Genomic DNA, 16,504 nt, shown 5'->3' with positions numbered 1-16,504 from the left:
AGGGGATGCAGTATCCCAGAAACAGAAAGTCCCAGAGACGTTAAAACGGATTTTAAAGAAACGTGGCAAGAAAGTTGAGTCTACAGATTTGAACAGACTCTTGTTCTGGGCAAAGAACTGTGATTCAATTTTAGATAGGGCCAATATTTTTGATCCTCAGACATGGGACACTTTAAAAGACGCATTGTGGAACTGAGCTACACATGGCAATGCAGCGCTGGCGGAGGTTTTGTGTCTGTGGAGGACTGCGTGTAAGGCGCTCACAGCACGTGACACCCAGAGACCAGACCAAGAGAGACGCTTGTGCCACCACAGCAGCCGTGCCAAGCCCTTCTGCGCTGCCAGCGAGCGACCAGTAAGTCTGTCGGGGCTGTGGGAGGAGAACCAGAGGATGGCTTCTCCTCCCCTGACACATTTGACCCTGGTGGAAAGCCAGACGGTACTGTAGAAAAGAACGCGCTGCCCTGCGCCACGCGGCATCAGCTGGAGCCGGGTTGTGGTGAATGGCTGGAGCCTGGGGGAGCATGTTCCCTCTCTGTTTGCCTTCTGCAAGAGTGCAGCGGTGGCAGCAGATGCGGTGAGGGGAGAGCATGCGGTGCTGGCGAGAAGCTGCACATGGCAGAGCCGCACCGCGGTGGTGAACGCATGGCAGTGAGCCTATGGCAGCGAGCCTATGGCAGCGAGCACGTGGCAAAACCACGCTGCAGCCGCACCTGGCAGCTGTCCCCATGCTGCAGACGGGTGGGATCAGCGGCACTGGAGGCTGGCAGGGCTGTGGCTCCGCTTGGCGCATGGTGGGGACTGCAGGCAGCTCTCTGCATGTGAGAGGTGAAGAGACAGGCCAGTGGGACCTCTGCAGTCGCGGGAGCCGCGCAGCCAATGGGACCCACGTGGACGGCCAGACTCGAGCCGCTACAGCCGGGCTCCCGTCTCCTGCCGCTTCCTCGGGGGTGGGGGAGCTGCAGCATTCAGCATTTGCACCAGGTTGTGTGGGAATGGCTGCAAATTAAGTATGATGTTCCTGCAGCTGGTCCGTAGAACTCTTCTGTTTTCGTTATTCAAAGTGTTGACCCTATCTCAAAGATTGCTTTTTTTACCACACCACCTTGTAATACCCTGCATTGTTCTAATTGCTTTTTGTGATAAATAATAATTACAATTTTTAAGCTATTTTTTTAAGCAAGAATTAAGCTTGTTACCTTTTGAAACCTTTTAAAACCACTTAGAGAGTTAATGTTATTATAATTGTAATTTTCCAAAGCCTAGATTTATATATGTATTCTGTGAAACAGTAAAGTATTTAAGCAGTTGATAATATTACCTTGCTTATTTTTACTTGATGCACACTTGTTGTTGTATTAGATGTATTATTTTACTGTTCATAGTAAGAAAACTGTATGTTATGTTACACATTTTCCTGAATTTAACAAGTTGAAAAATGTTCGTGGTACATACTGTTAGAACAGAAAAGGGGGAATGCAGAGATGGGGTGTGCCCCCTGCGAAAGACTGTAAAGAAGTTTACATGTTCCTTATTTTTCAATTGCATTCAAAATGATCACAAGATACTAATAAAGTTTTTAAGCAGTTTTATAAGTATTTTAGGGAAACCTTCTCAGTCACGGCTTGAGGCTCTGGCCAAGCCCTAGCCCTGGCTGACTAGGGAATTAAACCATCAGACCCAGGTGTTTCTGCCCTAAAAGTGTAATCGAGTAATTTTGACTTGCTAATTTGATCTTACAAAAGCTGGACCCTCTTTCAAAGTAAACTTGAAAGTCTTGGCTTGGAAAGACTCTCTTAAGTCCTTACTGTGGAACAGGACCTTCCAGCAGTTGCAGACTCTGAGTGATGGTAAAAGTTTTAGACAACTTTTTGTTTCTCAAAGTTCTGTATTCAGTGCCATAATTCTTATTTGTAAAAAACAGAAAAGGGGGAATTATGGGGAATTATAAGACAGAAGTGGGTTGTGAGCTGTAAAACCTGCCTGCACAGGCACATGGCAGAACAAAGGAGCACATGGCAGCACAGAGAGGCTTGTCTCCACCAGACCCTGGGGGCAGGAGGTGTCACAAGGCAGACTCCTACAGAGAGGAGCCTGCTGGGACCTGACAGAAGAGTGAACAGCAAGTGATCACCCATAGAAGGAAGTGTGTGTTGCTGATGTGGCAACATGGGATAGGTCATGCCGTATAAGGAAATGCTGTGCCTTAGAAAAGTGTATAAAACCAACTCACTCCTTTGAATAAATGATTCAGATTCCTTGCTGGTCTGGGTCTGAGATTCAATCGCCAACATAACATAAACAAAAAACCCCCACCCAGTTGTCCATGTGGTAAAATTTTTTCATGTTGTGTTTCAAAATATACCAAGGCACAGTTACAAGTCTGTGTTCCTCCCTAAATGATGGTGGAAATTGAACCTAAAAGGTGGTACAAGATGAATATACACTTCATACATCAAAAGATGGAGAGACAACTATAAATACATGCATATATGTATTATAATGCTATTTATACCAAAGAGTTTAATGATTTTTTGATGTTCATCATGATAAAGGTGATTAAATCATTGACATGAGCTAATAACACAATGTCGGCACTATAGTTTCTTTAAAAGAAAGAGGGATTACCAAAAGAGAAAGGAAAAATATTATTTAAAGTTCTAAACTACTGGTCATTCGTGAAATGAGGCCACTCCTTCACGTGTTTATCTTGAGTTTGACTGTGCACTCTGAAAATGCCTGTGTGAAACTTGCCTAGGATTGTCTATTATTTCCAGAGCAATTTGAGAGCTAGATGCTTGGGACAGCATTCTGCAAAGTCACATGAAACCATCAATGACCATGCTAACTACTGCATTTAAATGCTTTCTTGGCCCACTCCAGCAAACCTTACCATCCAAGTACCTGCAACTCTCTCTGATACCAATGTATTCAGCGTGAGGGTCCTCCCCAGTGCGTGCTGAAGTCCCAAACACGTGTCTACTGGAGGGAAGGTGTCCCAGTTGCCATCAAGATGCTCTTGGAACATGTTTTGGCCCACACACAGTTTCCTCCAGTGTAAAACCCGGACCCCAGGAGGATGGTGAGTGACAAGAACAGAGCTGGGCACGGCCAGCATATGGGGAGCAGCAAGTCAAATGGAGCAGACTGACTTAATCTAGACTCAGCTGGTAGCATTTGGTATCAAACCAGAATTGTATGTGGGGGGCTCAGATAGAAATTAATGTGCAATTTCATAAATTCCTTCAGGAATTCTAGAAATGCTCCTAAAAGCCCATCAAAATTTTGAAGGTTTATCTCAGGCATTTTCATCTCCCACTGCCCTTCCTGACATACTGAGAATCTCCCCTGTCTTGAGAGAGGCAAGTAGAGGTGCCACAGACTGCGAATAAGTATAGGTGAGATGCCAGAAGCCTCTGAATCCCCTGTAGGTTGTTAGGCAGGGTTTGGATGGGGTTCAGTATGCTGCCTCTTTTGCATACATCTCTCCTTATGCTGAGTTTTACCTGAGAAGCAAGGCTTCAGAGTAACAGGTCTGTTACTCTGAGGTGCCTGAGTTGCTAAGGAGTTGCCTCTTGCTCCTAGAAATTTGGGCTGCATGATGCCTGCATTTCATCTTAATATTGTCAGTGCAAACTCGTTATATGTTTCACCCCTGAGGCTGTGGTTCTGGTGATGCGGTGTGTGTATCTGTGTGTACATGCAGAGAGCCTGGGTGAACATACACTGCAGTTTAGGCCTCCCAGAGGGAGCTGCTGCTGGCACTGCCATGTCAGAAAAGCACTAACTGCTTAGAAAGACAGGTACGTTCACCTCCACTTGGTTCTGCATTTCAGATGTCCTCACCCTGTGCGAAGGAACATTATAGAGTGAAGTTATTTTTTTAGCCAAAGGTTTTGCAGCCCATCTATAGTTTGTTTTACAAGTTGCTGGACAACAGCATCTCAGTGTGAACCAGCAGTGGCCATGGCAGCACCAAGGACAAACCCTGTCCTGGGGTGCACCAAACACAGTTGGTCAAAACAGGCGACTGTCCTGCTGTGCTCAGTGCTGGGGTGGCCTCACCTGGAGTGCTGCGTGCTGTGCTGGGCACCACTGTTCAAGAGGGGTGTTCGGGTCTCTGAATGCATCCAGAGGAGGGTAACAAAGCTGGTGAAAGGGCTGGAAGGAATGTCCTGGGAGGAGTGGCTGAGGACTCTGGGCTTGTCTAGTTTGGAGAAAATGAAGCTGAGGGGTGACCTCATTGCTTTCTGCAGCTTCCTGAAGAGTGGAAGTGGAGAGGCAGGTGCTGATCTCTTCTCCCTTGTATGCAGTGACAGGACACATGGCACTGGTTCAAAACTGAACCAGGAGAGGTTCAGGCGGGACCTTTAGAAACATTTCTTTGCTGAGGGGGTGGTCAAACACTGGAACAGGCTTCCCAGAGAAGTGGTTGATGACTCAAGCATGTCAGTGTTTGAGAGGCATTTGGACAATGCCCTTAATAAACATGCTTTTACTTTTGCATAGCCCTGAAGTGGTCAGGCAGTTGGACACGATGGTTGTTGTAGGTCCCTTCCAGCTGTAATATTCTATTCTTTTCTATTCTATTCTAGTCTAGTCTAGTCTAGTCTAGTCTATTCTAGGTGCAACAGAAAGTGCTGTATTAGTTAAGAGTTTCTGAGCCACACAACATATTTTTGTAGAAACCAGTGTTATTCTGGAGGTTAGAGATGTTGAGATGCATGTGAATTTTGCTCTCAGTTGCCTTCCAGATGCTCTGTACTCCTCAAGTTTTTCTATTTGTCCCCATTCTCTTAAACTTTGTATGTCTAATGTAACGAGATAGAGAAAATATTCAATAGGACAATCCAGCATCTGTTTTGAAGCAATTCTTCTCCAGCAATATATTTTGAATACCATGTTTATTTAATGAACATATTTCTTCACAGTTTTGTTATTAATTTGGCTAATATAAAACCAGTGAAAATAAGGACCAGATGCTCAGCTGGAATAGAATTTGCACCAGCTAAAAATCTAACCAGGGCTACCAAAACCTCCTACAGTGAAACACAGCTCAAAGTGTCAAGCCACAAACTGTTATTTCACATGGCTCTGAAACCATGAAGAAAAATAAAGATATGCATGGGTTCAATGGAGATTTATAAATAAACCTTCACTTACTCAAGATATTTCATAAACCATTTTTCATATTCTGGCAAATCTGAGATGATTTTTAAGTTGCTAAAATAACAATCATGGCTTGAGGGTTATAACAAAACTTTTGCCTTGTTTTTTTACAGATAATGGACTAAGATTAATTTTACTGATTCTTATCCACTTCCCTCCACTTTGAGTTTATTCTGCATGGAGTCCAAGAATATATATATAAAATCTCATATATATACATATATATATGACAAATGCTGCTTATTCCTACTGCACACCTAAGATCAGATTCACCCAATGTATGAAGAAGTTTTCGAATGAAATAGCTCAATCACTTCTGTATTCTGCAGGTCTATTTTTGGCAGTACTACTAGCCTCTGCTTTGCACATGTATTCATTTAATGATGTCTCTGTTCTTTAAATTGCCATTTGTATTGCTGATTTTGTTTCCATGACAATAACACATTTCTTTTGGACTCTTTGTATTAGTTTGTTGTTGGGGTTGTTATTTTCTGTGTTAGTGATGGAGTGTCTTCTGTTTTTCCAGGAGGCTGCATTCATCAAGATGGAGAGCAGCCAATTATTATAGATATTTTAAATTTTAACAATTAGGTCCCACTTCTGCAAAGACTTAACCATGTTCCTTACTTTAAACATGTGATCTGTCCCACTGAGCCCAGAGGATTAGCATTAAGCACGTGTATATCTTAGCACTTTTAGAACCCAAATAACATTTGGTTTTTTTAATATTTCTGAACCTAAAGGAATTGATCTGGTGATAATTAGACTCTAAGCAGTTAGTTTCAAAGTGAATTGCTGATTACAAGAGGATTCATCCTGGGGCAAAGTTCTGAATAGGGACTTAGAAAGTCTGAGTCAAGACCTGGCTCTTTCACAGCCTCATGAAATAGGTTTGAATAAATCACTGCATTTCAGATAGACCCAAAGTCGTTCATCTTCCTAATTCCCTTGTTTGAAATGTTTGAAAGATTTAGGTGCCTTGATGTTCTTGCACATACATAGATAAAAAACCTTGCAGGTGATTGCAGTAAGGCAGGGTGCTACTCCTGCAAACAATGAACTTGCAACATCTATCATGGTGTTAGTGTGCAGGTACCCATGCCTCAGTATCTTGTGTCTCACAGAATAGGGCTCACTGGTTTTACATGTAAAGGTTCTTGCAGACATGGTCTTTTTACTGATGGCATTGATTACAGTTTAGGCTGGCTACTAGGTTCTGTGGTCACGCAAATTCATAATAAAAATATAGAAGAATAATGGTAAAATCAGTATTTAGCTACTCTTTTAACATATTCTTGTAAGTATGTGGAAGCTATGCTTTACAGCTGCCCACATTCATATGTATTCAGCAGTACTGGGGTAATTATATCATTTGTATTCCAGAGAATTATGGGAGTCTACAGCAAAGTTTCCTGCGTTCTCCTCACATATCTCTTCAGCCGAACATGAGTCAGACCTGCACTGCTTATTAGAATATTATTAGCATAAGTTGTTTTACTAAAGTAGTAAATAATTCATAAGGAAATCTGCAAAAGCAAATACGTTTGCCACTTCCCCCATTTTCATTGGGCTTGAAGAGAATTGTTCACTTTCTTCAAATATTTGGTTTAAAAATGTGGTAACAGTACATTGTTTTCCATTCCAGATGGCCTGTGCATTTTTTTTCTTTTCCCAGTAAAACATGTGAAACTTGATGCCATGGTGAAAGCAAGGAAACATATAGAATACTAAGGTTCTTAATCTGCTCTTAAAAGATAGCAGGACATATGAGATAGCATGGATCTCAGCTTGCCAGTACCAGAGGCCAGGTGCAAGGTGTTTAAACAGCTACTTTCCACTGAAGGTTCGTTATATGCCTGCACACAGGTTTAAATAGAAACAACACAGTGACACAAAACAATGAAAGTCAGGAGCAAATCCCCACTGTAATGGGCTCTGTAGAAAATAAAGGGATACAGTGTTCACCAGAGCATTTACAGTTTTATCCTGCCTTTTTAGTTTAATTTCTCGTGGTACTTAACATTCCAGGCAGGCACACAGCTATGGAATAAACACTGTAATGACAATATAGAAGAGGTTTGGATGCTCTAATGGTATCATAGCCCTTTTTACAGAGTTTCTAAAGGTTATAGTATTTCCAAAGAATAGGGATGTCTCCAGACCACTGAGTTTGACAACCTAGCATATGCCCAGACCACTTGCAAGCCCCACACAGCATGTCATCTTTCTGGAAAGAAAGAGGCAAGCAGCACAAGCAAACCTTAAACAGGCACAGTGTGAGCAGATGGTGTTAATTCCAAAGTCAACTCATGCACCTAAATTTGGTTCCTCTCAGGAGGCACAAACACACAAGACGGTAGTGTGAGTTTGACCTGTCATTTCCTAGAGCTGGTTTGCCCAAACAGGGATGAAGCTTTCAGCTGTTGTTTGAAATGTCAAGTTTGACTACACCAGGGTTAAAGCCTGCCATAACTGAATTCAGGTCAAAGCTAGAAGACTAATTTGTTCTACCAATGAAACACCCACTTTTGGATTGACTTTTATGTACCAAATCCTCAAAGACAACAGAAACATCAAGTTTTTGGGGGGAGAAAGAAAGATAAAGTCAGCATTTTGAAAGACTTATGTTCACATTGCACCTGAGAGTAAACATTATTATATTATATATTATATTCTAAACATTATTAAAGAAAAAATAGCTAATTGGAAAACACGTATTAACTAAAGAGAGTATTTCTGTAATCTGAGCATTTTAAAAGTAGCCAAGGACTTCAGTAGTCAAGGGGTGACTCATTTGTGTTTTAGCAGGTGAGATGGTAAGTCCATCTTAGGCCAGGTGTCCAAGTTCCCATGATAATGGACAGAGGAAAGAAGTGTCTCCAGAGGCAATCCACTTCACTTGAGACATGAGTTTGGACCCACTCCTCCTGATAAAGTTTATGTCTCCTTCTGTTGACTCTGAAGGGGAACCAAATTACTGTCTTGTTTGAGAACTTAGCTTTTACATGGCTAACAATAAGTCATTTTACCCTCTGTAAAAAAATTATATACTAATTAATAAACTAGGATTTTTAAAATACAATTCTTTTCAGTTATGTTCTCAACTGAAGCCTGATGTGTGTCTGATCCAAACTTCATGACATGAAATCTTTACAGCTTCTCTTCCGCTCTAAGTTTGTACAGCACACTTCAAGACACCAAGCACACTGCTATCAGACAAATAAAAAGAATAATAAAACTCAATCATGCTTGTATATATAGAAGGCCAATCAATGTAAACACAGGGTCTCTCTAAACAGAAGAAAAGCGGAAGCCAGATGGCATGAAATCATTGATAGCTGTTTCATAAACTTTTCCTGCAATCAAATCTAATTGAAATAACACTAGATTGTAGGCTTGAGCAGGTGGGCAGCATACACAGCTGTTTCTGCTAGATGATTTCCAAAGAATACATACATAAAACATTTCACAGGGACTGACATACGGCAAAAAAGGGTTACCCCAGATGGAATGCTCTCTTTCAGACTTTATTTCACTGACAGATTTCTGAAGCCTGCCTCTTTAAAAATATGGGCAGAAGTGGGTTTTGGGAATAGTTGAACCAATTACAGCCATATACAATGCCATTGGGAGCTATGGCCTGGTGATGAAGTGTCTTCCATGCCAATTTGTATTTGAAGGCAAGGAAGAGCAGAGGGGGACCTCCTAGTGTCCAGTTTATTGCTTTGCAGTGAGGTAAATATAACTAAATCACCTCTGACAGGTATTTCTGTTTCATAGAAATTTGCCAAGAAAATATTTCATCAGTTTCTTTGGTAGTTTATTCCAGTTTTCCCTGCACTTATAGCTACATCTTTTCCTAACGTCTAATCTACTTTTTAACACAATTAAGCTAATGGCCATACATGGTCAAGGAGAGGAAACAGTTAATATCTTTTTCTGTTTTAATCTTTTATATATTGACATATTTCCAATATCCTCTCTCCTCTTTCTGTCCTTTTCTGTAGACAAATACCCCATGGCAGAATTCCTGAAGACTAACAAATGAGCCAGAAAAACCAGGCAAGTCTTCCCAAAGAGGTCCAGCACCTGAAACAGGCCTGACATTTTGGACTGAATTTTACTTTGAACTTTTGTTTGCATTGGAAACTGAGACTCAAAACAAAATACTGAGAAAGGAAGGAAAGTGGGAAAGAGCACCTTATGTGGATCAAATGAGAGCCTGAAATAAGTCAACTGTGTAGGTCTACTACCTAGTGCATTCTGGCTAGATGATATAGTGAAGCTTCTACTCTTCATTATCTTTATATAAATATACTACAAAAAGATTTCCATGGTCTTTTCTATTACTATTTATACCAGAATCTGTGTATTTAACACTTCATTCAAAAGGATTCAAATCTGCCACAGTATCACTAAGAGCAATCCAGAAATGATGGCATAAGTGAACTCTGGTTTCTCTTCAGGTTCTATAAATCTCTTGCCTTTTACTAAAGATTTCCATGAAGAGGAACGTTTTTTTTATAGCAGCCTTCCAGTACTTAAAGGGGGCCTCCAGAAAAGATATGGAGGCATTCTATCAGGAACCGTAGTGATAGGATGAGGGGTAATGGTTTTAAAATGAAGTGTAGTAGATTTAGATTAGATATTAGGAATAAATTCTTAACTGTGATGTTACAGCGGGGATACTGCAACACACATATCAGACAATGAGGCCCATGGAAAGAAATATATATGGACTGATTCTTGGTAGATGTTTCAGAGATGTTTATTTCTCCAGCTGCATGGCCGGGATCTGCCGAGGAGCTGCTCAATCACGGGACCCGAGGGTCCTTCTGCCCGCGTAGGGAACACAAACCAACCAATGGGAACGAGGCTGACCAGGGGCAGGGAAACCGTCTCCCCCCAGGGCCCCTCTCCCAGGACCACATGGCAAGGGGAGGGCCCCAACACTGTGAGGGTGGTGAGATACTGTGGATGCTCCATTCCTGGAAGCATCCAAGGACAGGCTGAATGGGGCTTTGAGCCAACTGGTCTAGTGAACAGTGTCCCTGCCCACGGCAGGGGATTTGGAACTAAATGGTCTTTAAGGTCCCTTCCAATTCTATGATTCTAAGAATAGATTTACATGCAAACTATGATATTTAATAATTTGATCTCTTGGAACTGCAGGAGTCTTTCTGGATAGTTCTTCTAAAGTGTTAGTTCTGAGGTTAATGGCAAACAGTGTTCCTTCCCCATCCCCAGTGTATTAGAAATGTAACATATATTGGTAATATATTAGTGAATCCATGAGTAGAGGAGGAAGAGAAAACATCATTATATCACTACAAAAAATCCTAGTCAGAAAGTCCTGACCTGCAAGGGTGTCCTAGGGAAGTGGCACCTTGCGGTCATCTTCCTTAAGGGTTTGGCTGTGCCTGTCAGAAACTGAGCAACACAGCCCCTTGCTCCTTCTCATGCAGTTGCAGTTACAACCTTTAGTTTCTTCAGAAATCAGGTACAGTTCTCAAGGGAAAACCCACACTCCTCAGAGAGAGAGAGAGCAGGAAGAAATCATCAGTAGCCCCAAGTAGTGGGAGCAACTGTTTGCAAAAGGCAGTGAGAATCAAGCCCTGGGGTGATATGACTCTGCAAGAAATAGATGAGTGTGAAGCAAATGCTTTCAAAAGAAGCCATCTCAGCTCTGCGGCAGAGAAAACTGCAACACACAGAAAGAATCAGTGACAAAAGATTCAAAAGAGGCAGTTGATTTGCTGCAGGGGAGAAAACAAAGTGTTTACAAAGATGCAGAACAGTAAATCATCAAAGTGTTCTGAAAATGTTTCAAATGTAATGTTCATTCCTACATTTGTATGTAAAGCACAGTAAAGAGAAAAAGATGCAGCCCTTGCCTTTAAGGCCATTTGGACTCGAGCAGGTGTAGCACGTCAAGCAATAATAATAGCAAAACAACAAAGAGGGAAAAAGGAAGGACTGCAGGAGGAATGGGAGCACAAGGATCATATGTAAGTTTATACAATTGCTTTGGCTTACTGGGGAAAATCATCAGCTTGTTTATTTGTTTACAGACTTGTTCTCCATCTCTTTACTTGCCTTGAACTGAAGTAGTTATTTCAGGCTGCTGAAGGGGTCTATTTTGAGTGCATTCTCATGAAGGTTGATTTATGCGAAGAGGTTTGTGGGAGGCAAAGGAGTGAAGACAAAAGGAGGGATGAAGATAAGGAACAATAGATGCAGAAACAGAGGGGACCTGGTGCAGATCCTAGCACTGCTTTCAATAATAGCTGGTACTCATATAGAGCTTTTCAAGCATAGATTTTGAAGTGTTTTAAATTGAAGTCTGAATCATCTTATTCATAATATAACAGGGCAAATTATGTGTTCATGGTCACTCAGCGGAAAAAAAATGCACTGTGGCCAGGCAGAGGATTCACAGCCCCTGAATGCTAGTGCCATGCTGCCCACAAGCCACACTGCCTCTCCATCAGCTTGGACTTTCTCCTGTAATGCATAGCTGATGTATTAGAAATCAATTTATCAGCTGCTTTCTCTCTAAATTACATGCTGAAATACCACATCAACCCATTTGTGGGGAGAACTGACTTTGGTGGTAACAAGTAAATAATGCAGGGATTTACTGGGGGATTAAAGAGGGTTTAAGCTCTCTACTCCTCCTTATTATGAGTACCCAGTGTAAAATGGTACCCAGATATGTAACACAGTCACAGCTAGACCAGAGACATATCAAGACAAACACGTGTTCAGGGCCACAGACAGGCCCCTCTCAAGGCCAGATACAATCTGTTTAAATAATGGTTTGCAATACACCTTAAGCAGACAGGTGATGTCTGAAGTCCAGACATTTACCAGCCTGCTTGAATGTAAGAGAGGTCAGAAAATGCCACGCTTGTGGATCCTCTGAAAAGTGCTCTCTCAGTGTTATGGATATGCCAGCATGTCGATACACATATGACCTTTTTTTGGCATTTGAAACACGTAAATTCTGCTGACTCCCAAACCGCACAGAAAGTCTTTTGACCTAGACATGTTCATAGGATCACAGAATCACAGAATGATAGACTGTCTCAAGTTGGAAGGGACCTGTAGCTGTTGTTTGAATTATTCCAAGTTTTAATGTTCTAATCGCATGTTAGTTTATACAATGAGCAGATGTGGTGGTGCATTCCCCCCACTCCCTCAGGCCGCACTGGGATCTGAGAAATGCTCATTAGGCCTCAGCCTTGACAAACAGCACCTGGGCTAAGCTCCTCTTGAGCTTATCAGAAACACTGTCTGCTTCCATGAACTTATGCTAACAAGCTCCTGTTTTTAATGAACAGCCTGGGAAACTTGTATTTCTTGCCTGAATAACAACCCAAGTGGAGTAACATTTTTGTTACCGAACGTTCAAAGAAAGTTAACAACCTGAATTGTGGCCAGGATGAAAAATTATCATGACTAGAGCCAACCCTCTTGCGACCCTACAAACAGTGGTCCTACATGAGACCTTTGAGCTTTCCTGGACCACAGTGGGAGGTGAACAGCAATCTGCCTCTGAGCAGGACATCTCTCAGAGCCAGCGAACTCTCAGGTTTGGTATACTTGGAAAATCACTGCCAAACAAGGATGGTGGATCCTGGGCTGATATCCCTCACTCTTCGAGGCTTGACCCTATGGCCATTTAGAAGATGTAAAGGCATCTGGCATGAGTGCTTCACTGAATTCAAGGGGAATTATTCACAGGTATACCTTGTACATACTCTTTAGGTCTGTGTGCATGCAAGTGTGAATATGCCCTAGTAAATGGAATGCTGCTCTCCTGGATTCTTAAGTACTTTACATTTGTAAGTTAGGCCTGTAAGTGAGTTATTGTTGTGCTATAGTAAAATCTACATGAAGTTTTTATTAAATTGTTTAACTTGAGCTATCAGTTAAGTGCTGTTAAGTTCAAGTGATTTTAAACCTTTAGGCTTAAACTGTTGGTCAAGTCTGGGGCTCAGTTTAGCCTTGTGACTCAACAGGAGGGTCTTCCTTATTCCTTTCTATCCTTACACTTTCCTATCCTTATCCTTTTCTCCCCATGCCTCCAGCCTCCACGTAGGTAATTTTTGGGTTGATTTTGGTTTTAAATACGTTGATTTTAGATATTAGCTGGCTTTTTCTCTGTGTGCTTTAACCATCCAGTGAGTACTAGAGTGAACCTTGCCAATGAACTTTGTCGTGCTTTTGCTTTTTTATTAAACCTGCTTTTGCTGATGACTCTTTAAGCGACCTTAAAACACTCATTTGCAACAGCAGAGAAATAGTTTAATTGCACAGAGTACACAGTAGTGTTCTTTTCTAAAAAAAAATTATCACATGTCTAGTTCAAGAAATCTTTTCAAATGACAAAAAATCTTTGATGACAACACTTGTTATCACAAGCAGATGTTATCTATTTAACCAACCATTTAATATTGCTCGTCTTTTATTTGCCCTCCCTTCCAAGTAATACAGTCATATTATATTTTAAAATGTTACATTTTCAAAGATTAAATTATGTCTTTTTGTGACTGGACCATGCACATTTATGGTAACAGTATTACTGTAACTCTTTGCCATACTACAATGGAATTTCTGCTTGCCTGGTTCATTGCAGACCCCACTCAACAGCTGTGCCGCAGATGTAGTCACACATTCATGTGCAGTTGCTTTGTCTCAGCACTGTCTGGATTTCCATACCTTAGAAGATGTTCCCATTTGTTTTTAGAATGAAATCTTGCCTATATCACATCTAACAACTCAAAATTGGCCCAGCATCATTCACATGAATAGATCTACAACTAGTAGCACGGTACTCCAGTACACTTGTTAATCAAGGTACACTGCTTATTAAAAAACCAAATAATTAACAGTGTAAAGGTCACAGTAACAATTTTAATGTTTATATCTTTTTTACTGTTGATGCTAGTCTTATCATGGAGCAGTCTAGAGGACATCTTTTTATAAATGTGAAATTTCAGTGGCTTGAAAGATTTTGGTTTACATTTGCTTTGACCTCCTAAAGTAGTGGTAGGAATTTTCTCTGCTGAGCTAATTATCACTTGAAATTGTTTTGAGCAACTATAGATCATCATCATCATCATGTTTCACTGCTAATCAGAAAGCTTCTACAGCACCATATAGCAGACATGAAATGCACAAACTGTAATACATCTATTTAATGGAGCAACAATTATTTTACTCTTTGTGCTTATCAAAAGGTAACTCTAATGAATTCCACCCCAGCTTTGTGTGATCTTATAATTACATAGTTCAGGCTCCACATTAGCTAATCAAATGGTTTCTTCAGAAATTTTACAATGATTCAGACCCTAACTCACTGAAGTATTTGCCTAAAATCAGGTTTACTCAGTGGCCACTGGAACCAACTTCACTGGCTTAAATGTATGGCTGAACACATACAGGTTCTCCACATACTTTTAGGCAGGCTCTGGTGCTAGTTTGGTGAATAAAGATCATACTGTGGGGCCAGCTGCTGTATTTGGAATTAACATATTAATTGCAGCTAGAAATTATTATTTAACATATAGTGTCAATAGCATAAGATTCTGTTTCAACACATCCATTATATAATCCAAAAGCAAAGAAATCCAATGAATAAACTCCCTAGAGCTAGTAGTCAGTAAAATATGTCTTATATACATATTTCCAATCAATAACCATTTTTTCTCTAAAATCTGTGGATTATCATATTCTTCTAGTATCTTGTTTTAATGTTTTGTTTCCAGCAAAAGATCTCTCTCTGCAAGAAAACACAGGAATAATGTGTATTCATGCATCAGCCATTTAGCTGTTAGCAAACAGAGATAATGGCCGTTGGGAATGTGAAAGCTAGACTACTTGGCTGCTCTGACAAATGAAATCCAGGAGTAATGAGTCACACTAGATGTGATCCTTTAAAAAGAAACATTGGCAAACTCTCAGATTTTAAAATAACTTTGCTGAGATCAAGTGGAGCTGTCTTCAGCCATGATGAAAAAGCTAAAAATGAGTATCTGACTGTGCAGATAATTCCAGCAGCCTGGAAGCATTCATTTGTGCAGCAGCCCAGCCTGATAAGATGCTCCCACTGATGCTAATGCGAACTGGACGGTGCAGATGCGTATTGCATAACCACTGCATACATGGCATGTTCATTCATACACCGTGGTTATCAGCCTGGAGGGATGATAATGTACATGCCTGTGAGCCAGCCTCTGCTCTGGGGGATTTTGTTTTACTCTGCATTGATAGGCAGACTGCAGAGTGCTCGCTTTCCTGAGCAAGGAAGGCTGAGCACATCTTCCCCAGCAATTTTAGCAAATTTAGTCAAAGGGAGAGTGCAAGTATGTCACCCGCCAGTAATGGTTGAAAGTGGATCCTCTTCAGAATACATAAAATACACAAGTCTCGAGCTGGATTTGCAAGATGGATATTAACTCAAAAATTGCCTATGTGCTTTGGCTTTTTGTGGTAATGTGCCATTTGCATGCCTTAGTCAGAAGTAAAAGGCAAGATTTTCATTGAATTTTGCCCATTTGCTCCACCTGAATGTGAGCTAAACCCATCCACTGCTCTAAAATTTTTGAAAACAAGCTTTTGTCTGGTACTTCTTGCTGAAGGAAAAGTTTTTATGACTTCTCTGCAACTCATGATGGCCAGTTTGTGATTCAGGTACACCTACAAAAAATATTAGAATAATATAATATCTGTCATCTATCTGAAAAAATAGTACATGCAGAAGTTCAATGCCTGCTTAGCTTTCTAGTTCAGCAAGAAAACCTCAAACAAAGTTCAGGGCTATGGGGAAAAAAAGTCTACCTGTCAGCATATACCTTTTAGGCTTTGAGGAACCACACATTAATCAGTAGAAGCAAGGCAACGAGCAGAAACAAACAAGGTGAAAAATCCCAGACACACTCCAGTTTTGTCAAAGTGGATTTCTTACAGCGATCTCTTCAGGCAGACTTCTTTTGACTCCTAATTAAATGATCCTTGCTAGATGAAATCAAAGCTTGCACCTCACTGCTCTGCTTTGGCAGTGTACAATGCAAACTACTAACACTGCTGACTGAAATAATTTTATTAGGCAGCAGAGAATTTTTTAAATGCTTAAATTAGAATCACAGATATTCATACTTTTTCAGCATTATATGATTTTTTGTCTGTGTGTGGGTATCAGGAAAGAAATTGTAGGCATACAGTAGCACAGGGCCGTATTCTGTAGAATATAGGTATTTTACACATACGTCAGATTACAGAAATGGATTTGGGAAATACAGAAACAAACGATGTATAAAATGCAAAGCAG

General features: G+C 40.9%; 1 non-coding gene across 1 annotated transcript; it reads left to right on the top strand.

The window, feature by feature from the left end:
• The first annotated feature begins 9,621 nt into the window (after nucleotides 1-9,621).
• LOC120409992 lies at nucleotides 9,622-9,689 on the top strand. Its single transcript, XR_005601889.1, has one exon. It is a non-coding gene; the product is annotated as a U5 spliceosomal RNA (small nuclear RNA).
• Nucleotides 9,690-16,504: the final 6,815 nt, after the last annotated feature.

Source organism: Corvus cornix, chromosome 4, assembly GCF_000738735.6.
Source record: "Corvus cornix cornix isolate S_Up_H32 chromosome 4, ASM73873v5, whole genome shotgun sequence".
In the NCBI taxonomy this organism is placed as follows: domain Eukaryota; kingdom Metazoa; phylum Chordata; class Aves; order Passeriformes; family Corvidae; genus Corvus; species Corvus cornix.
This window is presented reverse-complemented; position numbering and strand designations above follow the sequence as displayed.